Here is a 17,047-nt window from a genome sequence, read left to right on the forward strand (position 1 = left end):
CAGCACAAGCGCCACACATATGACAAGCATCCAGCACATCACATCCCATCTACATGTCAGCCCTTTTCTAAAAACCTGACACACCCATGCGCCTGGTCACACCCCACCTGTCTGAAGAGATCCCTGGAATACAAATATGTGTAGCCTGATATTCCTTCATCTACACACACACACTAACAAGAGTCATCCAGTGTGCCACACCCTTTCCTATGGTATACCATTGTCATAGTACTATCTGACTGCATGGACGTCAGCTCAAATAATACACTGGTTTGGAGTTTATAAGGCCTGGTATCACCTGTCGATTGCTTTCTGTGTGAAAGGTACTGTAGGCCATTTGAAAGCAAATCTCATTCGACAGCACTTGTGAGACACTGATGGAGGCCACACCAGTGATCACTTCCATGCACACCACCCAAATTTACATGCACCGTCCCTGCTGATGCCTCCTACAGCATAGATGTTGTCATTTTGGCAATTACACCGTTAAGCATTGCTACTAATGTAGCCATGTAACACTGTATCTGGGTTCATGTGTCACCTTCAAAACAACACAGGACATACACAGTTTGACATGTCAACTGTCTACTGCTCCCTCCGACAAAGTCTTAGTCAGACCACTGATCATGTCAATTGTGAAAGTGCTTGATCCTGATTGACCCTGCATCCTGTCAGCCTGACTGGCACCTGTCCGTGGGTCACCCTAAAGATTCCCGGTGGCCACATATGGACCACACTTGCTGTTCAAAACCTCTCTTTCTTCAGAGGCTAAAAAGCTTGATACATGTGCTCACAAATTAGCTAATAAAGACATCCTGTTAGCTCTTTCATATTTGGAGAGTCGCAATTAGCAATTATCTACATGTGTGCGCAATTATGAGTAATCTCCATTTTGGCCAATCATTACTATTGCACTGTGAATGCCTTCCATACATCCTGTAAGGCACATTTGCTTTCGCTAAGCCCAGTATTTAGCATTTAGCACCGTTAGGTAAATCAAATTTGCATGACTCCTTTGGACATAAAAAATACATAATTGGCATTATGCGTCATATTTTCACACATACAGCTTGTGCGTCATATTTTTTGACGCACAGAAGTGCAAATAATGTTGCATCCAAATATTTTTAATAATTGGTAAATAATATTTGGATGCGGCATAATTTTCACCTCTGGAAGTTAAAATTATGCCGCATCCAAATATTATTTACCAATTATTAAAAATATTTGGATGCAGCATTATTTGCACTCCTGTGCGTCAAGAAATATGACGCACAAGCTGTATGCATGAAAATATGACACATAATGGAAAAAAACGGTGGCCATGTTATGCAGGATGTGATGTAATAGGATATCCTGTTTACAGATTCTGTACAGTGGGTGTACTTTCACTTTCACTTTGCAGTCTGTGATTATTTTAGACTGTGTGGCTGTGTGCAGAGTGTTGTCCTGTGATTTTGTGCTTTTGTGTCCAGAGTGCCATCTTACTTGTTGTTTTGTCATTTAAATATTGTTGTAGAATACTGTCTGAGTGTGTGTTGTTAACATTTGTTCAGTCCAGTGTTGTATTTATTGTCTGTGGGATTCTGTTGTGGGTACTGTTATATAGGGGATAGTTGGGCTCTTCTATTTGTTAAATTTACTTTGTATTTCCTTACTCCTACTTTCCCCATTTTCCCCTTTCTTCTTTTTTTCCCACTACATTTTCCCCTTTTCTGTGCAGAAATGTCGGGTAGGCCACGTCTTTCCAGGATGGGTGAGGAGGAATTGGGGGGTTCATATGGCTGGTGTGCCATTTCCTCCCACTGATGCTCGAGGTTGGGGGTAGGGTGATACAGGGGTATCACACTGAGGCCCGAAAAGTCCAGTGGGGGAAGGTGCGCCATCACTTGGTGCGTCTGTATGGGAGCCAACGCAATGACCACCAGCTGAAGCACCGCTGGGCTGACCTGATCTCCAGGGAGCAAGATCTGCTGGACCACCTGGGAATCATGATTGATGGCCATGTTGGTGAGTACAGATCATGTAAATCTGCACAATTAAAAGCTGTGTAGTGACATGAGATGATTGGTACACAATCTGCCAGATAAGTAGCTGACTGTGTGTAATGCTGAGGAAACATACAGGGTAATTGATGCACTATGTGAAGGATGACAAATGCTAGCAGTCAGGCAGCTCATGTTCTGCAAACTTACAGGTTGCTTGTTGCTGAATGTTATTTAGTGCCGCCTTTGTGTCAGACAAGCAAAACATTAATGAGGCAATCATGACTCTACAGGTCACAATTGCCAGTGAAGTATGGATGTACTAACATCATACCTACATATGTTGACGCTATAGCTAGACTGACATTGGAAACCCTACATGATGCTGAAAATGAGTGCTGCCTTCACGTCAATTGATGATAGCAGTGTGGCCCAGACATATGTCTCATGTGTAAATGTAAAATGTAAATTAGCACTTGTATAGCGCACTACTCACCCGTTAGGGTCTCAAGGCGCTGTACTCATACCGCTATGGAACCCCTCCTGGCTTTTCCCTGTGAGGTGCCCACTCCTGAGCACCCCCAGGGTGAAGCCAGGCATCCAAGCGCTGTTGGGGCCGTTGTGGAGATTAAGCAAGCTATTGCCCAGAGTTGCAGAGTGGGACCCATGAATTAGATTAGGCACCGAGGCGAGAATTATCTGGTCAAGGGGAATTGAGCCCAAGACCTGCTGAAGCGGGACTTGAACCCTGGTCTTGAGCCAGATCTCTGCTTCAGGGTCTGCCGCTCTAACCATTGAGCCACACTTCTCCACAGTGTCTGGTGAGTGTGTAAGCAAAGTGTTCATGGAAGTGCTATGCCTGTTAGGGATTACTGTGCTCCTTCATATTTTATTGATACATGCCAGATCTGAACATGAACCATTTTTGGAAAGGAGTCAGGTGCCCTCAGCTAACATCTTAGACAGGTATTTTTTGTTTCTTGTGCCAAAATCCGATTAGGGTTGGCAGTCCAAAGGTATGGACTAGGGTACAAACATCTATGTTTGGTGCCAATCACCATTGTTGGGACACATCAATTTATGAAACTTTAACAACATGAGGTATTGCCAAAGTCCCTGCCCCTCTGTACAATGTACCTATCTGTCACAAATGTGTCATAACCACATAGGTGGTCATTCTGACCCTGGTGGTCTTTGACCGCCAGGGCGGAGGACCGCGGGAGCACCGCCGACAGGCCGGCGGTGCTCCAATGGGGATTCCGACCGCGGCGGTAAAGCCGCGGTCGGACCGGCACCACTGGCGGGCTCCCGCCAGTGTACCGCGGCCCCATTGAATCCTCCACGGCGGCGCAGCTTGCTGCACCGCCGCGGGGATTCCGACCCCCCCTACCGCAATCCAGATCCCGGCGGTCCGACCGCCGGGATCCGGATGGCGGTAGGGGGGGTCGCGGGGCCCCTGGGGGCCCCTGCAGTGCCCATGCCACTGGCATGGGCATTGCAGGGGCCCCCGTAAGAGGGCCCCTACATGTATTTCACTGTCTGCTGCGCAGACAGTGAAATACGCGACGGGTGCAACTGCACCCGTCGCACAGCTTCCACTCCGCCGGCTCGATTCCGAGCCGGCTTCATCGTGGAAGCCTCTTTCCCGCTGGGCTGGCGGGCGGTCTGAAGGCGACCGCCCGCCAGCCCAGCGGGAAAGTCAGAATTACCGCGGCGGTCTTTCGACCGCGGAACGGTAACCTGACGGCGGGACTTTGGCGGGCGGCCTCCGCCGCCCGCCAAGGTCAGAATGAGGGCCATAGTCTGTTTGACAGGTCATGCAGTCCTCAAGTAACCAGCCTTTGGATGTCTCTCTTGGATGCACATGATGAGACGAATACACACCAATATTGTTGCTGCTCACTAATGGAGGTGCATGTTGCTCACTAATGGAGGTGCATGTTTGCCACCACATGACAGTCAGGGCCACTGCATGTGTGTAGAAGTGTGTGTAACTGTAGCAGGAGACGCATCCTATGTAAATGTTGGCCGTGAAATATTCCATGCAGTATGAGCATGTCTGAAAGTGTTTCATTACTCATGTCAGCTTACACATTGTTTTTGTAATTGAAATTGTTTGTCAGTGCACTGATTCTGAGCATATTCTTCCATCCATGCTTTACAGGTGGACCTGCACCGTACACAGTGGGAGAGGTGGCTCGTTTTGAGGACCCCGACACCTACAGTGAGTGTTGACATGTGTGTTATGTTTTGTGTTTGCTGGTGATGTGTGATGGACTCCTGTGTGTTGAACACCTTGCAAGGTGTGATGCGCTGCCCAATCATTAGTCTTCTTCCATTAGTGGGATTTCAGTTCTTAGAAAATTTTGAGTTGACCAATGCTTATCCATTTGTCTGATCTAGGGTTTGTAGGCCATTCCTGTAGGGCCCGCTATGAGAACTGAGGTGAGTCATGTGGAATACACTAGTTACAATAAGAGTTGCACTGGGACTCGTCTCTGACTGAGTCTGCATGTCAGACTCACATTCTCTCAGATAGCTTCTGCAAATGGCTTTTCTGAAGACTGCTGCTTCCCTATTAACCGATGTACTGAGTACACTGTAGGTTGAACCTTCTGGGAGCATGTACTTCCACATGTTGTACTACAAGTGTGTGGAACTTGAGTGCAAAGGCCTAGGTGTGCATGCTATTCATGATCATGGGTGTTCTTGCTACTCTGTGTTTGTTGAAAATTATGCCTCACTGGAAGTATGTGATGTTGACCTAGGTCAGTACATTCTGACATGTGTGGGCCTTGGATAGGACAAGGATTAGCTGACTCCAATTTGTTGATATCCCTTACTGGTGTTGTGTGTGTAGAGCCAAACACATGTTGAGCTTTCTATACACTCCTGGGTGTGCATGTAGTTTGGAATTGTTTGTTGTTCTCCCCCCCCCCCCAAACACAGGCATGGGTTTGTGAATAGGGTACCTAGGACTGAAGCAACCAGTATGTTACACATACTTGTGACTATTTGAAAGTTTGTTTTGAACCTAGTGTACACACTCAGGTATGGCATATGAGTACTGTACTAGAAAATCCTATTACAAATAGCAGACTTTGTGGTTTGTGATTATCATCACATACACTGACATATGTAGTCCAGGCAATAGCTGGAGGATGTGCAGCATGATTGTTAGCTGACAACTGTCAGTACTTTGATGACAAGTTATTGCCAGTTGTTACCCATCATGTAGGTTTTGGATGTGCTATGTGTGAGATGACCTTTGTAGGCATGCTTTCAATGTACTTCCTCTGAGACTTTCAAAGATCTGTATGGTGATATGAGCTGTTACAAGTAAAGTAGATGTATTGTCAGATTGATCACTTGTGCTATTTCACACAATGCAGTTCCTATGGTAAATAGTTGCCCTTTGTCTTCACAGCTGCAAACATGACACCCACCCAGAAGCATGAATTTGAGAGGCGGGCCATGAGATACAGACACATCCTGCAGGTGCAGTCGGGGTTCCGAAGGATGGCCCGTACATACCAGTCCGATCAGGCCTCCGGAGCATGGTGGGCTTCACCACAGGGTGGCCCAAGGTTGCCCACTACAGCCACCACCACCACAACCACCGGTTCTCCCCAGGTGGCCCCACCCACAGCGGGGACAGTTGTCCCTACATCTGCAGCACACCCAGGCCCCAGCAGTGTGACAGCTGCAGGACAGTCCAGTGGGCTAGGCTCCACATGGCCACAGAGCACCTCGGCCGGGACACAAACGGCACCAGCACCAACAGTCGACCCAGCGGCATTCCTGGCTTTGGAACATAAGATAGACCGAGTTTTAAAGAAGGTGAACAATCTTAGCCAGGATGTCAGCTACATAAAGAAGCGGGTCCAATCGATCAGGCGGACCCTCCGGAGGGCCAACCTCTGCGAATATCTTTTTGCAATGGACATGATTCCCTCCCCTCCCTCCTCTTTCCTTGTTCTCATGATTAGTGGGCTTGGGGGATTAGTGTTAGGTTAGTATAGGTTGTTAGTTTAGTTAGTGTTAGGGAGGGGGGTGGCGGGTCCTGATTCTTTCTACTTTCCTTATTAAGTGTGTGGGTGGGTGGGTGGGGGGCAATGTTGGGGTTCCTGTGTGTTTCCCAAAAACAAAATTACAAAAATATGACAAAAAATTTACAACAAAATATATTATTGTTTAGGATAGTATAGTATGTGTGTAGGTTAGTATGTGTTGTCCTCCATGTGTCCTGTCTCATAATGGGGGGTGGGGGGTTGATGTTTAGAACGATTCGTTATATGTGATGAGTAAGTTTAGCTTAGGTTAGTTAGGGACAGTTGTGGGTAATGAGTAGTCAGGTTAGATTAGGGTAGGTATGACTTTTCCCTTAGTTTCCTCTTGTGTGATTAGTTTTGAATAAATATATAGATAACCCTTTACATTATGTGTTAACTGCTACTTGATCATGGCCTTGGCATCAGTGTATATGATTGTTGTTCTATGACATTTGTGTCCTATGCTACAAACAAATACAAACTGAGGTGTAAAATAGCAGCTACCCCAGTGCTACCTTGGTAAGAATCCACCATTTGTTTGAACCACCAATCGGAGTTGACATGGATCACAAAGGATTTTTGTTGATGAGTATGTTTTCTACGTCACAAAGTGTGCTTCCAGACTTGGTATTGTGGGGACAGTTTTAGGTCTGACTGCAGTGTGATGTTCAGGGACACCTTCTAAGATGAGTTCTTGTTAACACTCTTGTCTTCTTGTCTTCATAACTGACATAGATCATTAGTGTTAATATTCAGCATGATTACTTATTTGGATGTTAACTCAGAAAGATTGATTCATGCTGTGTTTTGTAGTGTTTGCTTAGATTAGACTGCACAGTTCTATGTGTTAGTATTGCATGGTGACAACATTTATCAGCCACTATTAGTTGACTTTGATATCCCTTGAGGAAGCATTATTCTGTCCAACACAGCATGATGGTGTGTGGTTTCTCACTTCATCAGTTATTCTCCTCAGGATGGGCAGGCTATGATGCAATCCTGGGCACTGTGCAGATGTATCTGACTACATGATGTCAGGACAGTTGTATTGACAAGCTACATGATTGGAACACAGGCACATTTGTGTTATCTACTGCACAGTTGATGTGTCAAATTACACAGAGACATATTTGTTGTGCAAGTGCTATTTATTGAAAAGTGCTGTAGTGCAATATGTATATTGTCCATGTTTGATGAGTCCGTTCTAGTGAAATCTTACATTGTGATCCTACAGAAGGGGTGTAGGTAATGCTACTGACATGCTGGGGTGATGTTACAGACAGTGCAGAGGGACAGGATTTGCCGATTAGTAGGAGAGAGACATTAACTGGGCATGCTGACAAGATATACAGTGGTTAGCAGAACAGTCATTGAGTAGAGTTGTTGTAAGACTGGCATTTGACAAAACGTAGGACCTTGGTAAAAGTAGGCCATGGTGCAGGAACTAGTGCTTCCGGATACTCTTCCGTGTGAATGTGATCTGTTCCATGTCTTCTTCTTCTGATGTGTGTGTTGCCTGCTTTGTCCTTGTTGTTGTTGGTTGTGAAGAGGCAACACACACCTCAGTGTTAGAAGACGTGGAGTCAGACATCCCGGTCGCTGCTCCCAGTGAAGGTCTTAAGGGCAGTACTGCAGCAAGGAGGATCTGCTGGTTCCTGAGAATAGCAGCCACATCACGATGGTAGGCAGCCAGGTCGGCCCTGAGGGAGTCATGATTGCATTCGCGCATGCAGTGGAAGGTTTGGGGTGCGAGGTGTTGTGGCAACTCCCTTACTGCAGTGGTGAATTCCTTGACAGTTTCTTGTAGTCCTTGCAGTATGGATGTTAGGGCTTGCATAGCTGCTGCCTGATCTGCAGATGACATCATGCACAAGCGCACCCCCTCAAGGCTCGCTGCCATAGTTTGCATCCCCACCCGCACCTCCTTGGCCAGCTCCCGCTGTACTCCAACTACAGTTCTCTCAAAGCTGGTTCCAGTGTCGTCTGTGTCCTCAGCTGTATTGGAGCTGGCAGGTCTTATAATTGGGGTGGTGGGTGGATCCTCTGCGATGGCTGCTTGTTCTGTGCTCCTCCTTGTGACTGAAGGTGGGGTCTGGAGGGTTTCAAGGACCTTTTGGATGGTCTCCTGGGAATGTTTATGGGCTCGTCATCCATGTCATTAGGGAAATCTGGGACAGGCATATCGGCAGGAGATCCATCTTCCTCTGCAATGAAACAGGGTACAATTAGTGTGTCTGTGTTGTGACAATTTTGACGTGACGTGCCTGCCTTTTGATGAATTCACTTTGTGATCTTGTTTTGTATTAATATCTGCTGTCCTTCAGATGGGCATTGTTTCAGGCCTATGGCCCACCTGTGTGTTACATGTATGTTATTGAGTTATCAGACTTGTCAGCCTCATTGCCTCTAGGTGTTGCTTTATGCCAAATAGAGAATAGCCACCTTTTTGTCCTACTCGACCCTCCGTGTATATCCATTCTCATGGTGAGACCTTTCACTGGCTGTGGGTGTTCTAATGGCCCAGGCAGCACACTTAACTGTCAGGACCTGCCCCAATCCCTGATCTTTCACATCAACTTAATTGTAATTGACATGTAGCATATCCTATGCATGGCAATGTTATGATGTGATATGGATGTTGACATTGTTGATGTGTCCTGCTGATGTTGGGTAATGTGTGTTACATTGGATTGCCCTGATAGTCGTATCAGTGTCTTATTTCGTTCTCTGACTGTGCAGGTGTATTTCAGTGACCAGTTACATGTGTCCCCTCCTCAATGCTGTTGTCTGAGCAGTATGACATTTGTGATGTTGCCTTGTTAGCCAGGCACAGGATGGACCCTGACATATGCAGCATGGGTGTGTCCTTAGTGCTGTGTCACTCCTATTGTTGTTTACATTGGCTGATGTTTGAGACAACTATAGGCATTGACATTTGAGTGTACTGGGGCCTTTGTCTTGTTTCTGGAGATTGTTGCAGATGTCATCCTCACCCCCTAATTTAGGTATGTATGTTCCATGGGGAGGTTACTGCCATCGGCTACTTGAGCTGCACACAGATCAGAGGTGGTAGTGGCAACTGTTGTTGCAGTTACATTGCAGTTGTCGGTTTGGCTAGAGGATTGCTAATAGGGCCCTAGTTAATGTAGGAGATATGTTGGCTGACGAGTGCCAGGATGTAAGTTTGACGTAGTGGCCTTCCCTCCTGTCGTGGCTTTCCCTTTGCTCCATCGTTGGCATGACAGCATGCCCCCATGGGACTGTTGTTGGTGTAGTGTAATGGTGTGCCCCAGCTTATGTTTGTGCAGGCCATGCCCCCCTGCCGTGCCCCTTTACCCATGCCACTCCCTGTATATGATGACTTACATGCAATGTGTAGTAGGTATTTCCTCCCCCGCTCACAGTTGACAATCTTGCATTATAATTCCCCATGCGACTTACCCTGCATGTGCGTTGTCTCGTGGTAGTCTGCACTGTCCTGTCCTTGAATCCCTGTGACGATCTCCTCATGGATGACGGCTGTGACCATCTCCTCCATGTGGTCCAGGGCCTCCTGGTGTGCTGGACTCCCCCCTCCAGTCTGCAGTGCTGCCTTCCTGTTCCTGGCCATCTTTTCCTTGGTCCTGCGTTTGCAGTCATGCCAGCGTTTCTTGCACTCAATGACTGTTCTGCGTACTTCTGCCACACTGTTAATCTTGTCAACAATTTGTTGCCATATAGCCTCTCTCCTACTGATTGGCAACTTTGAGGTGATAAACAGTTGGTGCTGGTGTTCTGTCACCTTTTTAACCAGGATTTCCTGCTCCTCTGCACTGAAGCAACACTTTCTTTTCTTTCTATAAAGGTCCTGGTTTTTGAATGGATCCTCCTGGCTGGTTCCTGGTCTGCTGTCATCTTCCTGGGGTCTGTAGTGGCATCTGGGATGCATTTTGGCTCTCCTCTGGTGAACTGGCAGTGTTCGCGTTTTTTTTTAATGCTATTGCATCAAAAAACGGCGCATATCCGGGTTGCGGTGTCGTAAATCGACCCACAGTCATTTCCGCCGCGTTAACGTCGTTTTCATTTACGACTTGACGCCGCGGTGTGCGTCAAAAATAATGACTCCCACCTGTTGTTTGCGCCGCCGTGCATCAAAGTATAAAAATGACTCCTGCATGGTGCAACGAAAGGGCGTTAGCCGGCGGTAATTTTTTTGACGCAAAACTGCGCCAGCTCAGTTTTGCGTCAAAAAGTATAAATATGGGACTAAGTGTCTGGGTAACAGTGTGCAGCAGCTGGGTTCATGCCAATTAAAAAAAAAAAAAATAGCTAGGAGGGCTGGGGCAGGAAGGGAGAAGACGGTAGAGCAATTGGCGAGTGGAACCCGAAAGAAAGACAGCAGGGGCTAAGGAGCGACAAAAAAGCAGAAATGATCAGGGAGACAGGTCGAGGCAGAAGAGAAAGTAGTCCCTCGTGCACTGGAATACAGACTCTCTAAAGGAGGCAGAAGGACACAAAACCTTCCGACTGAATGGGATGAGAGAACCAATTGGGCTGAACAATGTCTCAAGCCAATTGTTTCAAGATGAAAAACGCAAAAGACAATGGCTTTTGAAGTAAACAGACCCAAGGCCCACCCAAGTATATGTTTAAATATTAGATACAATAGATCAGTTGGTAGGAAACAGCTAAATGTGTTTGTAGCGAGACATGAAAACCACCTAAACTTGACAAAGCAGGTCGTCATAAGGTTTCGAACACTGTAATTTTTCTATTTAGTCCTTCTGTTCAAGTGAACGATAGTTCTTAAAAATATACCCTTAACCTTATAGTTTTTATTTTTTGCAATATTTATTTATTGTTTTTCAGATTTCCACAACATAATGGCATACAGAGCATGAGTACACCATAGTCATGCCTGGTGTACAGTATCCAGTAAAACACTATATACAGATGAGACCTTATCAGCTAGGAAGTAAGATAAATATCCAATCCATCAAGTTAGTTCTGGTGGGTCTAGAATCAGTTGTAAAAGGCTACCAAATTGAAGGGACAAAAGAGGAAGTTCGACATTCATTAAGCAGCTTACCCAGGTCATATTCAATCAAGCCAACCATGAGAGACACTATCGGGAAATTCAGTTGTTGGTTGCTTTTATGATCCATCGAGCACTCACTAGCATGAGTTGTATCAATGGGTCATGCACGACAGTATATTTCATTTATATTGGTTACACCCCTGACTAGGATGTGAGTGTTATTCCCAACTTTACTACAGAGCCTGCCAGACGGTAGGACAGTGTGTCTCCTATGTCCCTTGTCAGATGTACTATGGGAAATTGGTGTATCCAGGTGTGTCAAAAAAGGGTCAACACTGCTGCCTCAGCTTCAGAAGTGGTACTTCAGATTCCGTTGTAACTTGAGAATATGTATATAATTGCAGCCTACACAGGTGCATACTTCAAAGTTCTATATCACATGGCATGTATACATGTCAAATAAGTCATCAGAGGGAGGGCGGTCTCCTTCATAATCTCTGGACAAGAGGAGCATGGTATCATGTCTAGGAGAGAATGAAGTCAAGGTGGGGCCTAAATCTGGGAACGTATGCCTAATGTTTATCAGCATTCATGGGTAACTTAAAGTAAGAAGGAGGAGGAAATACACCATAGTCAATGTCCCTGCCCTGTCAGAGAGAGTGGTAAAAGAAGGCAGTTTCCCATTTGTGAGCTAAAGCCACTGGGCAAGGAGGTCGAAATTGGGGAGTAGCATGTAGGGGACATAAGCAGACATTGTTAGCAATTGGGTTTCTGGTTGGCAGATGTATGCACTGTGTCCAAGCACAAACCACAATCCTAGTCAGAGTAAGTCACAAACACACCATAAATTAGCCTGTTCTCACCACCTGGTAACTTGGCACAAAGCAGTCAGACCTAACTTAAGCAGCAATAAGTAAAGTTTTTGTGCAACACTTCAAACAGTAAAAAACTGTGAAAACAGCACACAAAAAGATACCACACCTGGTTTAAAAAATAGAGCTTAAGTTAATGAACAAAACAAGACCAAAATAAAAGAATACAATAGGCAGAAATTGAGATATCAATTTTTATGGCATAAAAAGGCATAAAAAGCAATATAGCACCTAAAGGCATAAAGTGCCAACCACAGCTACCTAGTCATGATGGACCTGGTCAAAGTCAAATGTCCAAGCTAACCATGATGGAGCCCAGGTTGGATACCGTCCCAGGTTAGTCCCACTGAAGTTATACCTTCTCAAGAATTGAGCCAAGAGTCCTGTTCACGTGGAAGAAGTTTTCCGGGTGCAGGGAGAACATCGCTGGCAATGGTCAGTGGGGCGCGAAGACCCTGCAGGGTGTCATGGATGGGCAGGCTGGAGCCTTGCAGTCATGAGCTGCGATACTTGCTGAGAGAAGAGACAAGTTTGCAACTGCTCACTCTGGATTTCTGGGTGAACTACGAGGTTCTGGATTGAACAGGCTTGTCAACTTGACAAGCCCAAAAGCTTGACTTGAAGAGCTGTAAGATATCTACCAAGGGCCTGGGACTTGAGAGGCACCTCCTGGGGGTCAGGAGCTCATTGAAAATGGATCCAGGAGCTGTGGGGAGCCTGGTATGTTCCCGAGACTCAGATCCGGAGGCCAGCAGACAAGCCCTTTGAGTCACTCTGGGGACCTGGGAGCACGATGGAGTTGCAGGTCCAGTTTTCCTTTCCCAGGCAGCAGGGAAGCAGTCAGCACAGCAGGGCAGCAGCTCCTTCAGAGTAGCAATCCAACAGAGTGACAGTCCTTTCAGCAACACAATAGTCCTTCTTCCTGGCAGAGTATCCACTGGTTCAGCAGTGTACTGAAGTGATGGTGTCTGTGGTCCATTATTTATACTTTGGTACCCTGGTTCTAGAAGGTGGAAGAAGCTTCTAGACAGTGGCTTTGAAGTGCAAGGAATTTCTTTATTTCCCTGCGCTGGCTCCAAGCTGGCTGGAGTGACAATGAAGGGTTGTTAAGCCCTTTGTGCATTGGCAGCTGTAGCCACCTCCTCCCTCCCTTCCTGCCCACGGTGGCTCATCAGGATTTGGATGGCCTATTAGCAACACCTAAGCTCCCTCCCTTTGTGTGTGGCTGTCTAGAGGGAATTCACAAAACCCAGATGTCCCCCCACCCCAGACGTGTATTGGAGACAGGCGGCAGGTGCACAGAGCTAATAGCAGGAAAATGCAAAATTTCTATAAGTGGCATTTTCAAATCTGTAACAATAAATCCGACTTCACCATTTTAGAGGATTTAGCATTACAATTCCATAGGTACTAAGGCCCATATTTATACTTTTTGACGCTAAACTGCGCTAACGCAGTTTAGCGTCAAAAAGTTTAGCGCCGGCTAACGCCATTCTGAAGCGCCATGCGGGCGCCGTATTTATTGAATGGCGTTAGCCGGCGCTAGCAGACCGACGCTGCCTGGTGTGCGTGGAAAAAAAACACGTACACCAGGCAGCGCCGGCGTTGGTGAAAATGGCGTTAGGGCGTCTTAAAATGGTGCAAGTCAGGTTGACGTAAAAAAAAACGCCTCCACCCGATTTGCGCCATTTTTAACGACGCCCAGACGCCATTTACATGACTCCTGTCTTAGTAAAGACAGGAGTCATGCCCCCTTGCCCAATGGCCATGCCCAGGGGACTTATGTCCCCTGGGCATGGTCATTGGGCATTGAGGCATGTAGGGGGGCACAAATCAGGCCCCCCTATGCCAAAAATAAATATTAAAAAAATAAAAAATTATACTTATCTGAACTTACCTGAATGTCCCTGGGATGGGTCCGTCCATCCTTGGGTGTCCTCCTGGGGTGGGCAAGGGTGGCAGGGGGGGTCACTGGGGGCATGGGAGGGCAGCTGTGGGCTCATTTTGAGCCCACAGGTCCCTTAACGCCTGCCCTGACCCAGGCGTTAAAATCCGGCGCAAATGCGGGTTTTTTTGCCCCGCCCACTCCCGGGCGTGATTTTTGCCCGGGAGTATAAATACGACGCATTTGCGTCGCAGTCATTTTTTTAGACGGGAACGCCTACCTTGCATCTCATTAACGCAAGGAAGGCGTTCACGCAAAAAAATGACGCTCTTTCCTCATACTTTGGCGCTAGATGCGTCTAACGCCAAAGTATAAATATGGCGTTAGCTTTGCGCCGAATTTGCGTCGGAAAAAACGACGCAAATTTGGCGCAAACGGAGTATAAATATGCCCCTAAATATGATATATCCACCTCCTCTCAATCAGAAATTACAGCTTATTAAATGGAATAAGGAATCCCCAATGTTATCCAATGGAGGGGTAGGCCTCACAGTAGTGAAAAACAAATTTGAGAGTTTTTTACTACAAGGACATGTACAATTTAAAGTTATATGTATTACTTTTTAATTACACAGCACCTGGCCTATGGGCTATCTAGGGCCTACCTTATGGGTGACATATGCAAGAAAAGAGGTATTTGAGGCCTGGCAAGGGGTTTTAAATGCCAAATCGACATGGCAATTTAAACTTCACACACAGGCTCTGCAATTTCAGGCCTGGGAAATTTTAAAGGGTGTGAGAAAGTAGCCTCTTTCTAGCCTTGTTACCCCCACTTTAGGCCTGTTTGTGAGTGTATGTCAGGGTGTTTTCACTGTCTCACTGGGATCAAGCCAGCCAGGGCCCAGTGCTCATAGTGAAAACCCTATGTTTTCAGTATGTTTGTTATGTGTCACTGGGACCCTGCTAGTCAGGACCCCAGTGCTCATAAGTTTGTGACCTATAGGTATGTGTTCCCTGTGTGATGCCTAACTGTCTCACTGAGGCTCTGCTAACCAGAACCTCAGTGGTTATGCTCTCTCATTTCTTTCAAATTGTCACCAACAGGCTAGTGACCAATTTTACCAATTTACATTGGCTTACTGGAACACCCTTATAATTCCCTAGTATATGGTACTGAGGTACCCAGGGTATTGGGGTTCCAGGAGATCCCTATGGGCTGCAACATTTATTTTGCCACCCATAGGGAGCTCTGACAATTCTTACACAGGCCTGCCACTGCAGCCTGAGTGAAATAACGCACACGTTATTTCACAGCCATTTTACACTGCACTTAAGTAACTTATAAGTCACCTATATGTCTAACCTTTACCTGGTAAAGGTTAGGTGCAAAGTTACTTAGTGTGTGGGCACCCTGGCACTAGCCAAGGTGCCCCCACATTGTTCAGGGCCAATTCCCCGGACTTTGTGAGTGCGGGGACACCATTACACGCGTGCACAACATATAGGTCACTACCTATATGTAGCTTCACAATGGTAACTCCGAATATGGCCATGTAATATGTCTACGATCATGGAATTGCCCCCTCTATACCATCCTGGCATAGTTGGCACAATCCCATTATCCCAGTGGTCTGTAGCACAGACCCTGGTACTGCCAAACTGCCTTTCCCGGGGTTTCACTGCAGCTGCTGCTGCTGCCAACCCCTCAGACAGGCATCTGCCCTCCTGGGGTCCAGCCAGGCCTGGCCCAGGATGGCAGAACAAAGGACTTCCTCTGAGAGAGGGTGTTACAACCTCTCCCTTTGGAAAATGGTGTGAAGGCAGGGGAGGAGTAGCCTCCCCCAGCCTCTGGAAATGCTTTCATGGGCACATTTGATGCCCATTTCTGCATAAGCCAGTCTACACCGGTTCAGGGACCCCTTAGCCCTGCTCTGGCGCGAAACTGGACAAAGGAAAGGGGAGTGACCACTCCCCTGACCTGTACCTCCCCTGGGAGGTGCCCAGAGCTCCTCCAGTGTGCTCCAGACCTCTGCCATCTTGGAAACAGAGGTGCTGCTGGCACACTGGACTGCTCTGAGTGGCCAGTGCCATCAGGTGACGTCAGAGACTCCTCCTTATAGGCTCCTTCAGGTGTTGCTAGCCTATCCTCTCTCCTAGGTAGCCAAACCCTCTTTTTGGCTATTTAGGGTCTCTGTCTCTTGGGATTCCTTAGATAATGAATGCAAGAGCTCATCCGAGTTCCTCTGCATCTCTCTCTTCACCTTCTGCCAAGGAATCGACTGCTGACCGCGCTGGAAGCCTGCAAAACTGCAACATAGTAGCAAAGACGACTACTGCAACTCTGTAACGCTGATCCTGCCGCCTTCTCGATTGTTTTCCTGGTGGTGCATGCTGTGGGGGTAGTCTGCCTCCTCTCTGCACTAGAAGCTCCAAAGAAATCTCCAGTGGGTCGACGGAATCGTCACCCTGCAACCGCAGGCACCAAAGAACTGCATCACCGGTACCTTGGGTCTCCTCTCAGCACGACGAGCGAGGTCCCTTGAATCCAGAAACTCTATCCAAGTGACTCCCACAGTCCAGTGACTCTTCAGTCCAAGTTTGGTGGAGGTAAGTCCTTGCCTCCCCACGCCAGACTGCATTGTTGGAAACTGCGACTTTTGCAGCTACTCCGGCCTCCGTGCACTTCCGGCAGAAATCCTTTGTGCACAGTCCAGCCTGGTTCCACGGCACTCTAACCTGCATTGCACGACCTCCTAAGTTGTTCTCCGGCGACGTGGGACCCCTTTGTGCGACTTCGGGTGAGCACCGTTTCATGCATCCTTGTAGTGCCTGTTTCTGGCACTTCTCTGGGTGCTGCCTGCTGCTGAGAGGGCTCCTTGTCTTGCTCGACATCCCCTCTGTTCCCTGACGCAATTTGCGACATCCTGGCTCCTCCTGGGCCACAGCAGTATCCAAAAACCCTTACTGCACGATTTGCAGCTAGCAAGGCTTGTTGGTGGTCTTTCGGCGGGAAAACACTTCTGCACGACTCTTCACGGCGTGAGGAATCCGTCCTCCAAAGGGAAAGTCTCTAGCCCTTGTCGTTCTTTCAGAAACCTATGCTTCTACTGTCCAGTAGCATCTCCTTTGCACCCACAGCTGGCATTTCCTGGGCATCTGCCCATCTCCGACTTGCTTGTGACTTTTGGACTTGGTCCCCTTATTCCACAGGTACCCTCGACTGGAAATCCATCGTT

The sequence above is a fragment of the Pleurodeles waltl genome, chromosome 4_2 (genome assembly GCF_031143425.1).
Source record: "Pleurodeles waltl isolate 20211129_DDA chromosome 4_2, aPleWal1.hap1.20221129, whole genome shotgun sequence".
Classification (NCBI taxonomy): domain Eukaryota; kingdom Metazoa; phylum Chordata; class Amphibia; order Caudata; family Salamandridae; genus Pleurodeles; species Pleurodeles waltl.